Here is a 19407-nt window from a genome sequence, read left to right as displayed (position 1 = left end):
CCAGGAGCCTGAGAGGAGACAGCATTGTGTTCCAGCGTTGTGTTCCAGTGTTGTGTTCCGGTGTTGTATTCTAGCGTTGTGTTCCAGTGTCGTGTTCCGGTGTTGTGTTCCACTGTTGTGTTCCAGTGTTGTGTTCTAGCGTTGTGTTCCAGCATTGTGTTAGTGTTGTGTTCTCCGTTCAGTGTTGTGTTCCTGGTGGTTTGCTTGTGTTCCAGCATTGTGTTCCAGTGTTGTTCGTGTGTTCCGTGTGGTTCTGTGTTGTTCCAGTGTTGTGTTCCGGTGTTGTATTCTAGCGTTGTGTTCCAGTGTCGTGTTCCGGTGTTGTGTTCCACTGTTGTGTTCCAGTGTTGTGTTCTAGCGTTGTGTTCCAGCATTGTGTTTCAGTGTTGTGTTCCAGTACCGTGTTCCAGTGTTGTGTTCTAGCGTTGTGTTCCAGTGTCGTGTTCTGGTGTTGTGTTCCGGTGTTTTGTTCCAGTGTCATGTTCCAGTGTTGTGTTCTAGCGTTGTGTTCCAGTACCGTGTTCCAGTGTCGTGTGCCAGAGGTTAAAACAGTGCGTCTCTTAAGCTTAGAAAGTGGCCAACACTAAAGGGACCCTCCTGGCAATCTGAGCAGTGAGCTTTTTGGGTAAAACTAACAAACAAATAAATAAATGAATAAATACTTCTCGGTATGGCGCACCATAAGAGCCGCTCTCTATATATCCTTGAAGAAGATAAATTATATGTCTTGATGGCTCCTTTCAGGGGGAGTACTTCCCCGTTTCTCTTGGGCGTCGTTATCAAGCATGAGGAAGTAACGATGCAGGCAGGAGCCGCGATGGAAGTGCTTTAAAGTCTCATCCTGGAATATTCTTGAGAAAGGATGTGCGGTTCTGAAAACAACAATCAGCAGTCCTGCCGATGTGAGATCATGCCCTTCAGCTAATTATAGGTTTGCTATATCTTGTGCATAATGCTTTTTTTTCCTCTTTTTTTCTTTTTTTTTTTTTTTTTGGTGATGGCTCAGAGTGAGACAGAGTAGTGTAGATGTATACCTTGTAATCTTAACGGTGTTTCAGGATTATCATATTCATTGTTTTGACTCCTGAAGTAAATTTGCATTCTCCTTGAAATGAGACGGTACCCCTGATCCTCCCTGGTGCATAATCAGAAAAATGGGGGTTCCCCTCACCTTGCAGTCATATGTTAAGCGCTTTGCTTTACTGACCATCGGCGTCGGCCATGGATTCACAGACATGCCAGTAAAGGCATTTAGCAGACGCTCTTATCCAGGGCGACTTACACAACTTTACACATTTACATTGCATAAATTTGTATGGCTGGATTATAGGTTGAACTTATGCATTAAGCTCCTGGTGATGCTCAGAGGAGACAGAGGTCGTGTCTACCTTGGAATCGAACCGTGTCTCAGGTTACATATTCATGTTTGACTCCTGTACTAACATTCCCATGAAATTTAGATGTACCTGATTCCGGCTACAGAAAATGGAGTGCCCTTTCAAGTTGCGCCTTCTGAATCAGGCGTGCCATGGATTCCTGTAGAGGCCAGAAAGGATTTGCACGCCTTCCAGGCGCTTATCACCTTACTTTTGCTAATTGTTGGCGGTTGACACTGCCTGCGAGCCGGGTTAACGACCTTGCACAGGGCAAGCTCGGTGTCCTGTCTGAGATTAGGCCGGGTTTGTTTTTTTTTTTACACGTACCCGTGTCTGCAGGCCCCAGAAACCCTGTCGCCCAACCCAGCGTCGATCCCGCGCACGTTCAGACCGAGGCGTTTTTTTTTGGCTGTTTTTTTTTGCCGTACCAGCGCGGAGCCGACGGACTGGCACGCGGTAAGGAACCGCAGACTTACCAAAACACCAGATCAGTATTTGGCTCGGGGCCTTAATGGAAAGTTTCTTCTACCCCCTCAAGTTTGGGCAGGAGGCCGTTTTAAGCCTGGCGCTGGAGCTGAGCCCAAGTTGGGCTTTTTTTTTTTTTTTTGTTCTCCCTTCTGTAGTCTGCGTGACTCTCGCTCTCAGGCCGGGACGGGAGCTTAGTGAGCTGGGAGCCCCCACACTCCCAGCCCAGGCCCAGGCCCAACTCACAGACCGGGGTGGGGGGGGGGGGGGGGGGCAGGCCGATCACACATTGTGGAGGTTAAATGGTGCGTCGCACCCTCGGCGTGCAGCTCCACCACGGTGACGGTCGGGAAAGCTCTGGAGCGTGTGCTCGCCTGAGCCGGCTGTAGCGGTTGGACGTCCGTCCCCTCCGTGTGTTATAAAGTGGACGTGGACCGTGTTTGTGTGCGTTGGCTGAATCCCTCTGCACCTCAGGACAATATGCCGTGCAGGAATCTGCTGTACAAACCGACCGTTTTAATATCTCACACTCTATATATTTTTCAGTATTTTTCCTCACCCCATGATACCAAAATAATGTTAGTCGCGGTGGTTGGAAGTCAATAGAATGTGGAATTGGGTAAAGTTGAGCATTACAGTTTGTGTGTGCGTATATTAATGAATAGTGCCATACTGTTTTGTGTATTTGAGCATTATTATTATTGTTTGCACTGTAATCAGTCATGTGGTAATGTAACAGTGAGAGAACTTATGTTAATAGGACATTAATGTGTTCAGAGAGTTCTGCTGTGTCATGTGTTCACCAGTTGTCCCTTGCCAAAATTCTGAAGACATTGTGATGTATGGAGTTCGGCTAAATTCCTTTAATTTTATGAGAGGAATTTGTACAATTCCATTAGACAATTTTACAAAAGTAAATAAATTAATAAATGAATTAATTAAACCCAATTATCCTGTGAAATAAGTCATCATATGAACAACAGAAAAAATTAAGATAAACTGGGTTCCTGACTTTGTATTGCCCTTAACCTTCCAATAAGTGGCTGTCCTGTGGCCATTGACAATTTTACCCTTGGCAGCCAATGTCAAAACAATTCCCACATAGCGATAATTAATGCTCATTTTATTTGTAAGTATGTATTTTTAGAAACGTATTTGCTTATTTATTCCACTTGTTTATTTTACCTGCCTCAAAAAGTCGTGCTGTACTGTGTTTTTGTGACTAAGTGATGCAATACTTGACTTTTTTTTCATCCAAAGCGCTTTACAATTGATGCCTCTCATTCACCCATTTGATCGAACCGGCAACACTCCGACTGCCAGACAACCGCTCTTACCTCCTGAGCTACAGTATGTCGCCCCATAAGAGCAGTTTGGACCATCGTCTGTTCTGGGATACTTAATGGGCTGGGTCAGCCACAGCGTGGTGCTTTTATGTTGATGTGCAGCATCAGGAGGCTGTCTCTCTGACATGTCGTCCCTGATGTTGAAGTGTGCAGGTGTTGAGAGTAAGAGCTTGCTTCCTGTCCTCACTTACCGTGGTCAGGAAGTCCATCCTGTTCCTATGGGACAGTAATATGCAGTATGTGAGTTTTTTTGTTTTTTTTTGTTTTTACATGCTGGCTGAGGCATCTGTTATTGATCTTGCAGTTCTCAGCATTCTGTCCCTACTATCTTCTGTATTCGTCCAACAGTTTGGATCCATCTGTACAGAACAGTACACCAGTGTGGCTGGTGAAACTGTCAATTTTTCTGTCTCGTACTAGGAGTATTTTCTGTTCTGTCTAATAAACACTCCCTTGCAGACTTTATATTCAGGCTTCACCCAGTTCACATTGCCACGTGAATCGTGATTCATTAGGGTTCCCACTGTCTGCTGATTCTAAATATAGGTTACATTAGAGTAGGGTCTCGAAAATGTCCATGAAAGCATCTCCTCAGTCACTGGCGATCAGTGTCTGAAAGATTTTTCTGTCTGAAAAATATTCTTTAATGCTTGCAGAAAAAACAAAAAGGAAACCGCGCTGCATTTCTTATTTTTAATCCTGTGAGCGTTACCGAGGGCGATACGGGACCTGTGCTGTAGTGGGTTGTTTTCTCTGTTGTGTTGAAATAAATAATGATGGGTTTGTATTTTCTGTACTTACTGTAACTAAATGAGTCCTGCCAACTCATTGCTTTTCTAAATACAGATACAGGTCGTTTGCATTTTTGTTTTCTCTTGGTGACCGTTAGCTTAGAGAAGGGGCATACAATGCGTGCAGCAAGAGACATACATTAAATAAAACGTTTTGAAGTCCACTCTGGAAGTGTAGACTAGACTACAGTGTTTAACAATATGTCTGAGCTAATGGTTTCTAATGCCCCATTATCCTGGAAGACCAATACTCTCAGTGAGCATATTTAGCAAGAACTCTTTTACTCCCTCCATTTTGTTTAAGGAGGCAAAAAAAAGGGAGGAGGGGTCCGTGTACCAGGTGCTGGATGACAGCTGGATTAATTGCGCCTCACGGTAAGGGAAAACCCGAGTGAATTCGGATTTCACGGGCTTCCATTAATACTGTCGTCCACTCTTTCGGGGGCACCGGCTGACATGCTGCACTGTCTTTTATACAGACGTAACCTTTAAGCGCTGGGTGGGGTGGGGGGGGGTTGTTTTTCATAACGCTGCATCCAATCTTTAAAGGTTGCCGCACTTTATTTTTCAACGGTCGTCTAATGCCGGGGATTTAAGGAACGTTAAGAGAAAACCACAGATATCCCATCACAAAAAAACATTTAAAAGCGGTCTGTAAATAATCTTTTTTTTTTTAAATTGTTATTATTATTATTATTATTATTATTATTATTATTATTAAGGAAAAAGGAAAAAAGAGGCCACAAAAAAATATCTTCTTGTTTCCGTGGTATCCAGTGACCACAAAGGAGCCATTGTCTGTTGGGGTGGTTATGGGGTGCAGGCCCGTTCCCCTCGCTGCTGTGGTATGCTAAACCTGTTGCGCGAGACGGGGCGTTTGCGGGATTAGGTGAACCGCTGTCGCTTTGGGTTTTGTCACCGCCGCCTTTAGATCTCGGGGGTGATGCTCCACACGCTGTGGCATAAAGCATCGATGGCACTGTGGTGGAGGGCGCAGGAAACGGGGCTTTTTGGAACATGGATGAAATTCGTTTTTTTTTTTTTTTTGGTTTGAGCCGCTTAAAAATACCCTCCCTAGTTTTCTTTTCTTGTTTTCATTCAGAAGTACACTTTTGTAATTGTCTTCAAGAATGAACATGTTCTGTTTTAAGATTTTTAAAAATAAAAACGGAAAGAAAGGTGGTCCTCTATTCAAGCTTCAGCAGTAATGACATCAGTGTTTTAGCATCGTTGGGAAAATGGCCCCTCCTGCACACAGGGCTGGTTAATGACTCGGAGTGGAGATTTTAGCAGGTCTCTCGAGACTGCGGAAGAAGGATGTGTTTCTGTAACTGGGTGCTCAGCAAGCTGCCAAATGATCGCGTTAATGGCGGGAACGGTGGTACTACACGCCGTCTTCTGACAAACGCTCCTGCTCCTTTTGTGTGTGTTTGCACAGACGGTTACCCCGTGTCTTCCTGGCACTCTGCTCCCTGCAGCTCTGACAGTGTGTCATTTCTGAGAACTTATGAGGGGGAAGAACGAGAGCAAAATCTTCTGTGTTCTGTCTATAAATGAATTACGGAATGCGATGGTACTCCAAATCTGTAAAGGCAAGACCGCCATTATCTTAAAGATTCTGGTTCCTCTGTGTGTGTGTGTGTGTGTGCATACCAAGTGTAAGGTGGGAAGGTATGAAAACTTTTTTCTCGCTTTGAATTCCTCTGTATCTCACCTCTAATCTGCACTGTTTGGAAGAATCGCAGCCCATGTTCTCCTTTTACTTCTTGATCCAAGTAAATTTATGTTTTGTTGCTGTGAGAATTAAGTGTGTTTCTTGCAAAGAAAACATGTGGAGTGTGGATGAGTTTCAATTGGTCTTCTTTTGTTCCCTTCTGTCCCAAGGAAATGTGCTTTATTAATGAAACACACATGTTGGATGAAGGCTAGTAAGAGTTATTCACCTCCAAAATGTTAATATAATATGGCCAGTAACCAAAAGGATATGAATATCTTGGCTGTCTTACAAGAAAAAATTGGTCATGAACCTGTGAAGTCTTAAATTACAGTCTTTTTGTTCATGTGTGTGATTGCTTGATTTTTGGCTTGTCCTGTTATTTTTTTTGTATGATATGGCGGTTATTCATAATAATTTCTTCCTGCTATCCATAATCGCATCAGTATTCGCAGCACATATTCATTTTATATTTCAGCTATGAAAATTAGACTTGGGATGGATTAAAATATAAATTCATAAGCATCTGATGGCAGCTCTTGAAAGTGAGGTTGATATCATTAATCTTTCAGGGCAATTTAATCTATAGCTCTTCTCGGATTTGGCGTTGTTGGTAGTAGGCTTTCTCACGGAATGGTTGGTGAGTGATTCCATTCTTCGTCTGCAGGAAGAAGAGTCATATTTGGTTTATGTAGGCTTGTGTAGGCTTACTAGTGCCTTGATACAGCACAACCAGCTGCTTGGGGAATGTACTACACAGAGCATTTTAACCCCCAAGTAGTGCATTGACTTTTTATCTTTGGATACTTTCAACTGGCAGCTTAAATTAAATTGTACCCGAGCTCAACTACAAGTCGGACAGAACTATCCATCCATCCATTATCTGCATCCATTATCTGTACCCGCTTATTCCTGCTCAGGGTTGCAGGGGGGTGCTGGAGCCTATCCCAGCATGCACTGGGCAAGAGGCAGGAATACACCCTGGACAGGTCACCAGTCCAGTACAAACACCATTCACTCACACACTCATAGAATGTTCAGTTTACCTAACCTTCATGTCTTTGGACTGTGGTGGGAATCCGGAGTACCAGGAGGAATTATTTTATTTGTCATAATGTATGCAAATGTTGTATGCTGACTTTTGCAACAATGAGTACATTAACATGTAATGTATTCCTGAGGCATATAAAATTATAACCTATTCATAAAATGTTTATGACCAGTAATACTTAAGACTACTTCTTTTACAGCGACTGGGGGTAGGATCCTTACTCATAGTTATGCCACTTACCTGCGTCGACTAGCTTGTCCAAAGGTGAATGGAAGTAACAATGTTGGGTCACGAAATTCCAGACAAATGATTATGAATATAATTTTTTGAGACTTTTTTTGCAATGTGTATATTTGTATTTCCTGTCAGAGTAGCTGTGTGGTTCTAAAATCGTAAACAGATTTGACCGTTACCTTTCTGGTTTGCCTTAAGGTACAGGGGAAGAACCCAATAAAACAACATCCTGGCCTGCCAGCGTGAATCCATTTCGTCTTAACACGAGAAATCTTAATTTCATCAAGTGCAGCTGGCTGTTTTCGCGCCACACCCCAAAAGAGTCCTTTAATTCCAAATGGCCGAACGAAAGTCATTGTTTCTGTAGCCTTTGGTGATGATTAGCCAGCCAGATTCCCTGCTATCGATTCCCAATCAGTCAAATAATTGCTGAGCCTGAATGGGAGCATGCTGGACTGTCACCTCCATGCATACTGAGCAGATTGATCGCACCGGAGAGAGATTGAGGGGAAATCTTTGATGTGTGCCTCGCGGTAATCCAGGTTACGTTCGGCTAATCTGAAATGTAAAGCATCGGGCTAAGTTTAAAGCTAGAGCTTCCATTAGTCTTTTCCTCCCCTAGGGGGGTTGATCAAGATTGAACTCCATGGCCCCTTTAATGTGGTGGGGCTTCATGGTAAACATGTGCTTGTTTTTGACCACCTGATGATTTTGGAAAGACATCGCCCGGTATCAGAGACAAACAACTTGTCTAATCAAATGCTGTGCTTGTGTCTGATTTGAATTAGCATGTTAAATAAATGCCCACGTAAAAAAAAAAAAAAAAAAAAAAAATTAATGGCTTCAAAGAGAGGACAGATAAAGAAAAAGAACAAAACAAATTGATTGCTTTTAATAGCATTAGCAGGTCATTGTGTTGAGAAAATTTGTGCATTTTTGATGTGCTGTACTCTTGAATTGAGCATTTGTAATTTTGGCAGAGGAAAGGCTGTGTAAATGTTGATGATTTTTTTTAGTCCGATTGACATAATTAGTTGTTCTTTGAGCCCTGAGTCAGATTTGGGTCTGCGGCGTACTGTTCACACGGTGCTGATTGTTCCTGTGATTGGCCTCACCTCTGGGTAATGGACGAGACCGAAAATCACCTGCTCCATTTAACTATGGCCAAATAGCGGGGCTGGCACCCTGCAGCCAGACCTCAGTGGCTTCAGCGTAATAAAACAGAAGGACCTCTGATTAACTTCAACTGAGGTCCCAGTGCCGTCCCCCCCAGCACCACCACCGCCACCACCACCCCTAGTTTTCTGCAACGACAAGTGTTATTTGGACCATTTGAAAGTAAAATTAGCATCGCGGCATGCTAGAAATCTTTTTGACGGAGCGACAATTATGGTGAGATTTGCATGACGGGCAGCTGAGCAGAACAGAATCGGTTTTGAAACCCCACTTTTGTTTTGTCTTGCTATTTTTTTTTTTTTTTACCCCCCCCCCCCCCCCCCCCCCCCTTTCTTCTCTCTTTCCCTTTCTTTCCCTCCATCTCTCGCTTATGCGTCGGTGTGGGGTTTTTTTTTTTTTTTGTTGTTGCGTGGGAAAGGAGCGGGGATCTAAATAAACGAGCGTGGATCTAAGTAAACTGGCTCGGTGAACCCGGGCCTCTTGGGGTGCCCCCTACACAAGGTTCTCCACGGGGAGCCGAGCCCCCCGAAATCCTCTGCACCCCACCGAGCCTCCAAGTCTCCCCGCGCGTTTTAATCCATATTGTGCAGCTGGACCAGTGCTCAAATGCCATTAGAGAAAAGATAAACTGCCCTCTCTAAAATAAACATTATCTCTGCAGACACTCTCGGCACATCAAGTGGCATAAACATCAGTATGCATTAAAAAATTAGAAAGAAGTTCCTCGTTTTTTTTTACCCTCCCATTTCATTTATTTATTTATTTTTTATTTTTCGTCTGAGGTCTGGTGCTTGTTGAACTCTTGAGCCTTCGCGGTTGACAATTTAGATGCGTTTATCACCATTACCAGCACTGTTGGCGAATATTTCTGTAAACTGTTGCTCTTTGCGTATTCTACAGGAGTTCAGGGGGAATTAAGCTGCTACACTGTTGGTGGTATTTTCACCGATGGCTCAGAGAAGAAAAAAAAAAAAAAAAGGCAAAATTTTCGACAGGAAAATAGATCAACATTGCCCGTGGAAAGGTTTGCGTTTTCATTTGATGGCTATTCCCCAGGAAGGCCACTCCAAGCTCCTCTTTGGTCCCAATTATAATCTTCTATACAGAGACTCTGAGGCGTTTCATCTTTTATCACGTCCCTTAAAAGTAAGGCACCTTTGGAAATAGCGTATTGCTGCAGCCAGGTGAAATATGGCATCATTAAATACGATGAGCAAAATATCCTCGTATTGCATTACCTGGGATGAAGGTCAACTTACACATGATTTATATATCGCTAGGTGGGAACAAAATCAGAATATAAATATCAACTTTTATCACTGTATATGGTGACTTGTTATTTTGTGGGAACACACTGTGTCCAAAATAAATGTGTACCATACTCTGCGAGGATCTGGTCTTGCACTACGAAAGAATGCTTTTACTTTGGACACTTTATATGTTGTTTAGAATTAATACAAAGGTAAACGGTAAGAAGGTGTTGATATAATTTATGTGATTTTCCATCTAGATCCATTTGAGGGAAATGTATTTGTTTGTAAAAGTGCACTCAAATGTGTGCAGTGAGCAACTCTGTAAGCCCTCGCTTGGCAGCCATGTTGTTTGTCCATGACACTGCGAGGACAAACCTGACAGTGATAGAAAGGAAATAAAGCCCCCCCCCCACCCCCCTTCCAACCCTCCACCCCCTTTCCCATGAAGTCTCTCCCCCACACTAGCATGTAACAGCTGCTCCTGCTTGCCGGTTGTTTTGGCTTGCACCTCCAAATATCCAGAGAATTGCGGCACATTAACTGAACCTTCCCGCTGCTGGCTGCTGCGGTTCTGTATCTGCAGTAAAATACCCATTGACACGATCTCGTTGTTTTTATGCTTTTGGAGATTATTAACAGCCGGGCTGCAGCTGAGAAACACTCCGCACGGCGTTCGATATTTCTGGGTAAAGGGGTGCTAATGCTACGTGGTACGATTATGTTATCATGGCGCTGTTAAATTGTAATTACCTGAACTTCACCCAGAGTGTGTGTGTGTGTGTGTGTCTGTCTGCACAAAATGAAGAAAGAGCGGAGCGAAAATTACACAGAAATTAAGTCGCATCGGAGCTGTGAATTACTGCTACCGAGGACTTATATAATTTTCAGATTTTACAAAATTAAATGCTCATTGGCCTTTCAAACGCCCACTGTTGAATTTTTTTTTCTAATTTAGCAATCATTACATTTATGTAAATTGATTTTTAACACATGCAGTAAAACCATTAAATCTGTATTAAATATATTTTGGGATAATGTGGTATATTGGAGATTCTATTTAAGACTTATGATTTAGTCTTGGTTGCGTAATCTTTTCGGTTCTGTAACATATCCTGATGTTTGAACTGCAGGCTTTCATGAGAGCGAGTCACCAGATTCATGCATTCAAACTGTACAGAAAAACACGTTGCACATTAAATCTGGTTTGGTTAATGTGACAATTTTCTAAATGTGCTTGTTAAATCAATAGCCCATTATGCCCTATTGGATGTCTTTTGAATAATGCAATGAAAGCTTGGTCTATGGCCAACTAGTATCTTCATGTGGAAGCAAGGGGTTTTCATTTATGTCCTTTTGTGAGTGCATTAGATCCTACAGTTGGTAATTTGCAGATGAAACTGAAATTGTGTCGGTTGCAGAGAGTTTTAGATGCATGGTCACTGTTTCCATGGTCATGGTTTGATGAGTTTTTTGTGCGCACGTGTGGTGTCCTCCTCTATGATAGCGATTCATGCTAATAGTGGCTTTTCCTTGGCAATTTCTCGGAATCGGCCACGTTGTACCCTTGAGCAAGGTACTCTACCTGCATTGCTTCAGTATATATCCAGCTGTATAAATGGATACAGTGTAAATGCTATGTGAAAAAGTTGCGTAAGTCACCCTGGATAAGAGTGTCTGCTAAATGCCTGTAATGTTTTGAACAGTCTTGGCGATCTGGCCCTTCTCATGACGTGGTTCTTAATTTAGACGCCCCTTTCCATCCAGTGTCTGTTGAGTAGGTTCTGCTGACCTTGGGAAGCACAGAGAGGTGCCCGCCCCCAGGAGCTATGGTCGCGCTGCGAAGGCCATCACAGCCACCGGTGACCTTGCGGGGCCAGAACATTGCGTCTTCCACATTCCCGGGGTCTCTATTGATCTGGGCTTGGGCCTGGAGGGACGGGTCAATCACGCGCGCCTTTCCAAACCGTTTTCATCCTGGACACCGAAGGTCAGGTTTTTTTTTTTTTTTTTTTACCCCACATCGCCTCGAGATTCAGAAGGCTTCCTTGAAGAGGCCGTCGACAAAAGAAGGCGCCTTACGATTCCGCGCGGTCGCCGTTCGGTTAAGGAAGGTCATGGGCCATGAGGGGAACTGCACGGAGGAACAAAAATGGCGCGCTCTCTCCCGCGTCCGCTGCTTCGGAGTCTGAAGGAGCGCAGTTTCATCTATCTGGGGACGGAGGATCCGTAAAACAGGCTCCGCGGGCATTATTCGCCACATTTACGGACCTGAGCGATGCCAGCCCCGAGGAAGAGGCCACTTACATGATAGCGCTTTATTTTAGTGTGGAATTAGGTCTCATTTTTCTAACTCCCGCAGTACTCAGCGAGACCGTTTTATTTTTAAAAAAGCTGGAATGCCGTCTGGCCGGGAAAAAAAATAAAAAAAATCTAACAGTAAAATCAAACGCCGGTTCGAACGCGCAGGGGGATGGATGAAAAGGTATGAAGTCTGCGAGGGTCGCAGTAACAGGAACGCAGCGGGGCAGGAGGGGAAAAGTGCAAAAAATAAAATTTAAAAAAAAGGCCAGGACACTTGTCAGAGTATCAGCGGAGACAGACAAATGGCTGAGCCACTGAATTAGGCAAGACCATATAAATATTAAATGCAGTGGAAGTTGTTTCTGGAAAGAGTATAAAATACTTCAGAGGATAAGAGGACATATGAAATATATTTTTAGTCTTATTGTGGGACCCTCACTCATGACTTGACAGATGATGCATTTATGATATATACGTCCATCTTAAATGTAAAGGCAAAGGAATGTTCACTGCTGGTTGAGGACAAAGCACTGTTCTGAGGTTAAGAGCTACGTTTTTTGAACCTCTGAATCTTCACTTTTATTGTATTCAATTGTTCCTCTAGCAAGTACCTGTTTAAAAAAAAAAAAAAAAAACAGACTGAACTATGTCATGAAGTACACCTTACGATTACTATTTGCAGATTGTAATAACCCACGATTGTGAAATTGGATCCCTTTTGAGTGGCACATTGCAGCATTTCCTTTCACAAAAGTAGGTGCCTCTTTATGCCACTCCCTTAGACACTTGTTCCTCAAAAAAATGTGCGATAGTTGATGATGAACCACGGCACCCTCAAGTTTTCAAGGGCTATGTTAGACCTTTGTGATCATCTGTGAGGATGTCAATGTTAAAAAACCTGGGGGAAGATTAGCCACGATAGCATCTGTTATGAGAATTTGTTGCAAGTATCTGCTTTGTGAAATGACCATTTCAGAAAAAAAGATATTCGTATTTCTAGGCATTGCTGGGGATAAGGCATTTTCCACGCATCACAAAGATCTCCAGTCGATATGGGAAAGAATTTAGATGATGGAATTAATTGCCAGAAATTAACAAAATTTCACCAGGGGTGGGGGAGTTGGGGTGGCAGAATCTGCTGCATTTAGACCAAGGCAACGTAAGGTCTTTTTGTGCGAAAACAAGTCGCGCAAATTCGATAACTGGTGTTGAAGAAAAAAATTGGTAAAGGGCCCTGATATTTACATTCATATTTTATCTCCCTCCTCGCTGATGAAAAAAAGAAAAAGATTGCTATTGATTTCCCCTGAAACAAACCTTCACAGGCTGATATATAGCCAAAACACATGCAGAGTTTGGAGACTTGGTTAAGTTCATAATATTTTCCTGCCTGGCCAGAAAACATTCATAAAACGAAAGAACAAAAAGAGATTTTTATACTCCATTATTCAGTAACTGTCATAAATTATACGTACCTGAAAGAAATTTGAGGATTGATCATAGTAATTTGTGAGTTAAACAGTTCCCAGCACTGAAGTAGCAGGGAAAATATAGGTGAGTATAGCTGAATATGAATTGTAGCCAAAGTATGTGCTTCTGTAGGAGTGCAGTGATCATTGTGCACAATAGAACTCCACAGTTCTTCATTCAGACCTTCGAGATGTATGGAGACCACTTTTGCAGCTTCGTCCAAAGAATATTGAGCAAAATTTAAGGCGGGGGGGGGGATGGGGGGGATTTGATCTACCCCAGTGCCTGGACTTACCATTGTGTGTAATCCAGTGTGAGCCCAAAGTGAATTGATGCCGTGGTGTGCTTTGTCACCCCCTCAGCAGCTGCTGCTGCTGCTGCAGCCTTCTGCAAACTGGGAGGGAGTGAAGACATGTTATGAGGACAAACACAAGATTCCAAGCGGTTAAAAGAGGCAGATCCCGCCCCCACCCCCCCCTACCCCCAGCCCCCACCCCCCACCCCAACACTCCTACCCCCCTCCCATACATCCTCTCATCCCTCCTCTCCTGCCTCCTCCTTCGCTCCTCTTCTACTGCACTCCTTCACGATCCCTCCCGCTGGGTGTAAACAGACAAAGCTCAGCCTATCAGGCGTGATCGCTGCTCGCCGCGGCGAGGGGACCGGACTCCGTAACGCGATACATGATAGAGCGGTTAAACTTGCCAGCGCCGGATCCGCCGTTTCGCATCGAGCGAGCGAGAGAGAGAGAGAGAGAGAGAGAGAGAGCCTGAGAGAGACAGAGAGAGAGAGAGAGAGAGAGAGAGCCTGAGAGAGACAGAGAGAGAGAGAGAGAGAGAGAGAGAGAGAGAAGAGAGTGAGAGAGCCTGAGAGAGAGAGAGAGAGAGAGAGAGTGAGAGAGTCTGAGAGAGACAGACCGAGAGAGAGAGAGAGCGAGCGGGAGAGAGAGAGAGAGCCAGAGAGAGCCTGAGAGAGAGAGAGAGGGAGACTGAGAGAGACAGAGACCGAGAGAGAGAGTGAGAGCAAGAGAGAGAGAAAAGACAGAACCGAGGAGAAGCAGCGCAAGGTGGGCAATCAGAACGATTCCCGTTTGACTCTCCAGTCCTTGCCCGGGATACGTTGACTCTTTTGGCGGTCTCCTGTGAAGTCCTTCTCCCGGCTCCTTGGGGGAGAAAAAAAAAAAAAAGTGGGAGCCTTTTTTTCCCTGCAGCGTGCCTTGTGAGTGTGGAATGGGAGGAGCGGGAGGTACCTTGCGCCTGCTCCTGCTCGACCAACACGGCTGCCTCCTCACCGTCTGAGCTCGAGCGGTGGTCCTGCTTAACCCTTTGGGGAACAACTACTGGATTTTCCCGAGGTAACAGCTCAACTTTCACTCGCTAATTATTTCCTAGCGAAAAAACGGCCGACTGGCTGCGGCTATTTTTATATGCTCGGTTTGTTTCGAAGGAATGTCACTTTTTTATCACTTAAATGTTTGTATTGTCTTCTTGCTAAAAAAAAAATAAGTCACAGCAAATGTGCAGTTCAGAATTCATGATAATTTTTATATTAAGTAAAAATTTTATTTGGCATGTTTTTAAATTGAAGGAAAAGGACACATCCTGGTAGACAGTGTTACGTTACTGAGTACCTCAGCTATAGCTGGTCGGAGCAGTGCAGTGCTGTTTTTGGGTTTGAATGTGGTCAGAATTTTAAGTCGCAATATCAGCCAGCCAGTGCATATTAAAGCCACTGCTGTTTCAGTCGTGAAGGCCTTGGTGGTACTTGTGTCTTTCGTTCCCTTTCGATCTGCTCTCGCTGCTGACGTGAGTTCTCAGTTAATTGAGGTGTACGGCCAGTAACTTTTAATTTATTTGTTTTATTTAATGTGCTAAAAAATTGCATTTTTAAACCATGTTGTTCTTTTTTTTCTTTTTTTGCAGTTTCCATGTTTTTTCAATTCCATGTCTAGTAATTGTAGACAATGTCCTGACACATGTAAAGCTTTTTTTCCCTCTAAATAGGTGTTTGAAAGTCATTTCTTCCAGACTAGAAATACTTACAGTGCTAGTAATTGGAAACAGATTGAAGCCTGGAATTCTCCAGTATCAGGTTACGCTTGCAAATGAACCTTTGTTTCAGAGGTACTGGTAAAACCTAGGTCGCTTGCATTATTATTAACTTCAACTATAACTTAATTTGACTGTTCTATTCTGGAAGCAATGTTTTTCTTCTTGTAATGAATGTGGGAGAATGAATCACTGAGATATTTGCTGTGATCACATAGCACATGCACACGTTCATATTAACAACACACACACCTACGTCCATCCATATTCCACATGCATGCATACACATACATATAGTACATGTACATGTATTATATTGGTAGATATGAGTACATACAGCAGATGGATACTTTCCCTGAATATCAGGAGTCATCTTGAAGGCAGAAAATGTATTAAGATTCAGGCAACGCTTGCCGAATCCAAGATCCTAAGGTGCTGCGCACTTCGCTTGTCTCAGATTTTGTAGTGTCAGAGATTTTTAGGTTTTTTTTATGTAGGTTGGGCGGGGGGGGGGGGGGAGAACAGGGTGATTCAGCTGTGATTCCAAGTTTGTGACCCCCTGAGTCATGGTGTGGTTCCGGGTTATGCTTATCAGCACACCTTGTGAGGTGTGAAAACTGCGTGAATCAGCGCGCAAACCCCGAAAATAATAATAGGGGAAATGATAGGTCCGGGTTGGGAACAATGCTACAGGATAGTGTGAGTGCAGTGGGGCTGTACTTTCTGTAAATGGGAAAATATCGCCTAGCAACCAAACTGTCTAATTTGTGATCCACCAAAGGTGGGATATAAGAAGTAACCATCCTGAAAAAATCCATTGTGGTGGGGGGGGGGGGTGGCGTTGGTGGACTGAGAAGGGAGGAGGGGGTGATGACTCAGTTAACAAAGTTCCTGTCTATAGATGAGGGAAGGAGGCCTATATATGGAAACGTTTCAAATGTTTTGGGATTAATTATTTTAGTCACACCATTTTAGTTATCCTCATGTGGACTTGCACACATTTCTTATTAAATTAGAGCTTATGAATTTTGCAGCAAATATTAATTTCCATTGTTTGAGTGTGCCAGTCGTTGATGACGTACTGTTAAAAAAAAAAAAAGCCACAAGGTTAGGTTAAAATTAAACTGATCTAAAATAAGCATCAGTTTTCTGCCACAAATAGCTGAGGCTCTCACACTTCGTGCTTTTCAGATCTGATAGCATTTGAAGTTAATGATGTAAAGCGTTTTGATGGAAAATCAGTTGAGAATGCGTATAAAAAAGGAATGGAGGCCTTGAAGTTTCAGCGATCGACGGACAGAAGTGTTAATCTTCCTTTCCCTCCACATTATGTTTTACTGTTTCAAAAAAAAATAAAAAAATCAATTCTCCCTTACAGCATAAAGCCAAAGATGACCGTGTCAGGCGTAAGCCGATAAGAGATTTAAAACCGCAGATATCGCGCGGTCCACGTTTTTTATTTCTGCTTTTCAGGTACAGTTTAGCGTTTATATTGTCTCACGACGCGGACCTTTACTCTGTGGTGCTTTGCGTATACCGTTTCAGACATTACGGCTCAGCTGGTAAGGAGCGAAGCATCATGGGTATACGATGCCCTTGAGAGATGCCGAAAGGAGGGTTTTTGAAACTGCGGGTCCCTGAATATTCTCTCTCTCTTTTTTTATTGCCTTGGCAGGAGGCCAGATCGCTGCAGATTGGACCCATTCACCGTAGCGTGAATGGAGATGCTCGCCGAGATCGCGAAATAAATTAGAGAGCGCGTATCGCAGCCCGCAAATACCAACTTATCACTGTAGCCTGTCAGTGTGAGTGCACGCGTGTGTGTGTGTGCGTGTGGACGCGTGTGTGTGTGTGCGTGTGCACGTGTGTGTGTGTGTGTGTGTGTGCGTGTGCACGCGTGTGCGTGTATGTGTGTGTCATAATGACTTTGTAATTACGATCATTTTCGGATAAATTGTAAGAGAATATCTGGGTATCAAATAGCTGAATCACAGCATAGCAGCATAAGAAGCAATTCAATGTGCAGGTGACCATTTCCTGTTTGTTTGACTCTTCTATCATTCATGAGCTTCTCATTGAGAATTTATCACAGTCTTATCTTCTGCTGTGGAATATATCCACTGTAGTCATGACGGCTGTGCACACTGGCTGGAGAGATATGAACAGGCACTTTTGGAAATATTAGTTTACAACAAAATATAGGATGGCCTTCTTCAAAAGGTGCTGTTGAACAGATTTGCCTGCGACAAGTTTACTGGGTAATTTAGCAATTTAAATGCATTATTTTTATCATTACTGTTCTGTGTGAAATGGCATCAGTACAACTTTGACTGGGCTGATTAGCACATAATTGTATTTAGTGCGCAGTCTCTCAGTTACCTGACCTAAATCACATAATTGTGTTTATATTTATACTAATTGCACATGTGTTTACATAATTACGTGATAATGATAATTTAGTATTTGCTTATATTTTTTTGTAAATTTGTGTTTGCACCTCTGCGGTGTACATAACGCACACCTCCGGGTTTGTTTTGCCGGTGACACGTTGTTCTCCTTTGCCGGCTTGTTCACCCGGACTGACCTTGTGTGTGATAGCATTCGCAGGGCGTGGCCCGAGGGCCGCTGCGTGCGCTTTAGTACACGGCGTCGAGGGGCTACGTCGTTACCCTGGGAGACGGCGACAGATTGAGCCGCGCGGCGCGAGCGGGCGCGCTCGTTAAGACGCGGAACAACAGGCGCGTACTGTAACCGTGGGAAACGGCGGGCCAAAGTTAAAAGGACAGATTCATCGAGTGGGAAACGCGGAGGGGCCGTTTTCCTGGGTCATGTGCGTACGCTCACCCGACGGGGGGCTTGTTTTTTGCGCCGTAGTCTGAAGCGCGACACGGTGCTCATCGTTTCTGGGGTGCTGTATCCCCGTCCCGAGCCTGCTGTGATTTATTGCGAAGGCGTTACGTAAGGGTCTGCTCTGGCGGTGGTGGTGCATTCGTTCATCCGTTTGTTATCCTCGGGGAGTCACTGGTGGGGGGGGGGGCTGTCCACATGAAGGCAGGTGCAATTTGTTTTCTTTTATTCTTCTTGAAAACCGTTCAGATAATTTGCCGAGCAATAGCTGCGATATATCCTTTTTTTTCTTTTTTTTTTCGTCCTCTTAACCTTATGTAATCAGATTACGGCGCGACCCTATTATATCAGCATTCCCTCCGATACATTACAAGTAAAATGGTGGCTTGTGTAAAATAGATTTTTTTTTCATAGTAGTTTAACATTGAGTTATTCGACTCAGTTCGGTTATTAAACAATTACATTGCATCAGCATCTCGGGTATACCACCACATTATTTTAAAGCGACTTTGAGTTCCAGCCGTTCAGTTTCCCAGAGAGGGACATGAGGGTGGAATGAGAGAGAGAGTGAGGTCACCCTGAAATGAGACCACGGCCTCAAATGTAGAGGCGATGGCTTCAGAATGCCCCGCGAACAGTCATCAACCGACTTCCGAACGGCCGATGGCGGCGGCGTTAAATTATTCACGCCGCTGAGGGCAGGACGGCTTCAATCCGGGAGAAAAATCATCATGAGGGATCGTTTTTAAAACATTAAAAGGCGTAATTATTCCTGGATCTGATATTCCGGTCGGGACCCTTAAATGGGTGTAAAGGGGCGGGACGGGGTGCGGAAGGGGAAGCGTGCTGGGGAACCCGCGTTTTCGCCACGGGCGCCGCGAACAAGGGCACGAGGACGCCAGCAACTTTAGCCCAGAGAGAGAGAGAGAACAAGTTACTGTACTTCAAAAAAAACAACAATAAAAAAACTAACCCAATCAACCACCACAGGCAGAGAAGAGAGAATAGTTAAAGAAAGAGAGAGAGAGCAGGGAGAGAGAGAGCGAGCGAATGGGCGGGAGAAAGAGAGAGAGAGCGAGAGAGAGAGAGAGCCAGAGAGTGAGAGAGAGAGAGCAAGTGAGAGAGAGAGAGAGAGAGTTAGTTCTGAGGCATCGCTTCAATGGCACAGCAGACCTCGGCCCTGCATTTTTTTTTAAAACCCTTGGATTGCAGAATGGAATTGATCCTGGTTGCAGGACTGTGATCAGCAATTAAAGGATCGGGCTGCACGTTTAGTTACAAATCTGAATTTGATAAGGCTCTCTGCTCTCGACTCGTCGCCTGCCTGCCTGAAAG

The 19407-nt window shown here is 43.9% G+C and overlaps 1 protein-coding gene across 13 annotated transcripts in view; it reads left to right on the top strand.

The window, feature by feature from the left end:
* si:dkey-237h12.3 (teneurin-3) overlaps positions 1-19407 on the top strand; it is a 335946-nt gene that overhangs the window by 198000 nt on the left and 118539 nt on the right. The window contains exon 1 of one of the 13 annotated variants that reach the window (XM_064345159.1): positions 14393-14531. The exons of the other annotated variants lie outside the window; for them this stretch is intronic. The gene's annotated coding sequence lies outside the window, so the exon portion shown is untranslated. Of the gene's footprint in view, positions 1-14392; positions 14532-19407 lie in introns of those variants that run through there. 13 annotated transcript variants of the gene reach the window in all.

The sequence above is a fragment of the Anguilla rostrata genome, chromosome 7 (genome assembly GCF_018555375.3).
Source record: "Anguilla rostrata isolate EN2019 chromosome 7, ASM1855537v3, whole genome shotgun sequence".
NCBI lineage: Eukaryota > Metazoa > Chordata > Actinopteri > Anguilliformes > Anguillidae > Anguilla > Anguilla rostrata.
Note: the sequence above shows the minus strand (reverse complement) of the source record. Positions and strands in the feature narration are given on the sequence as shown.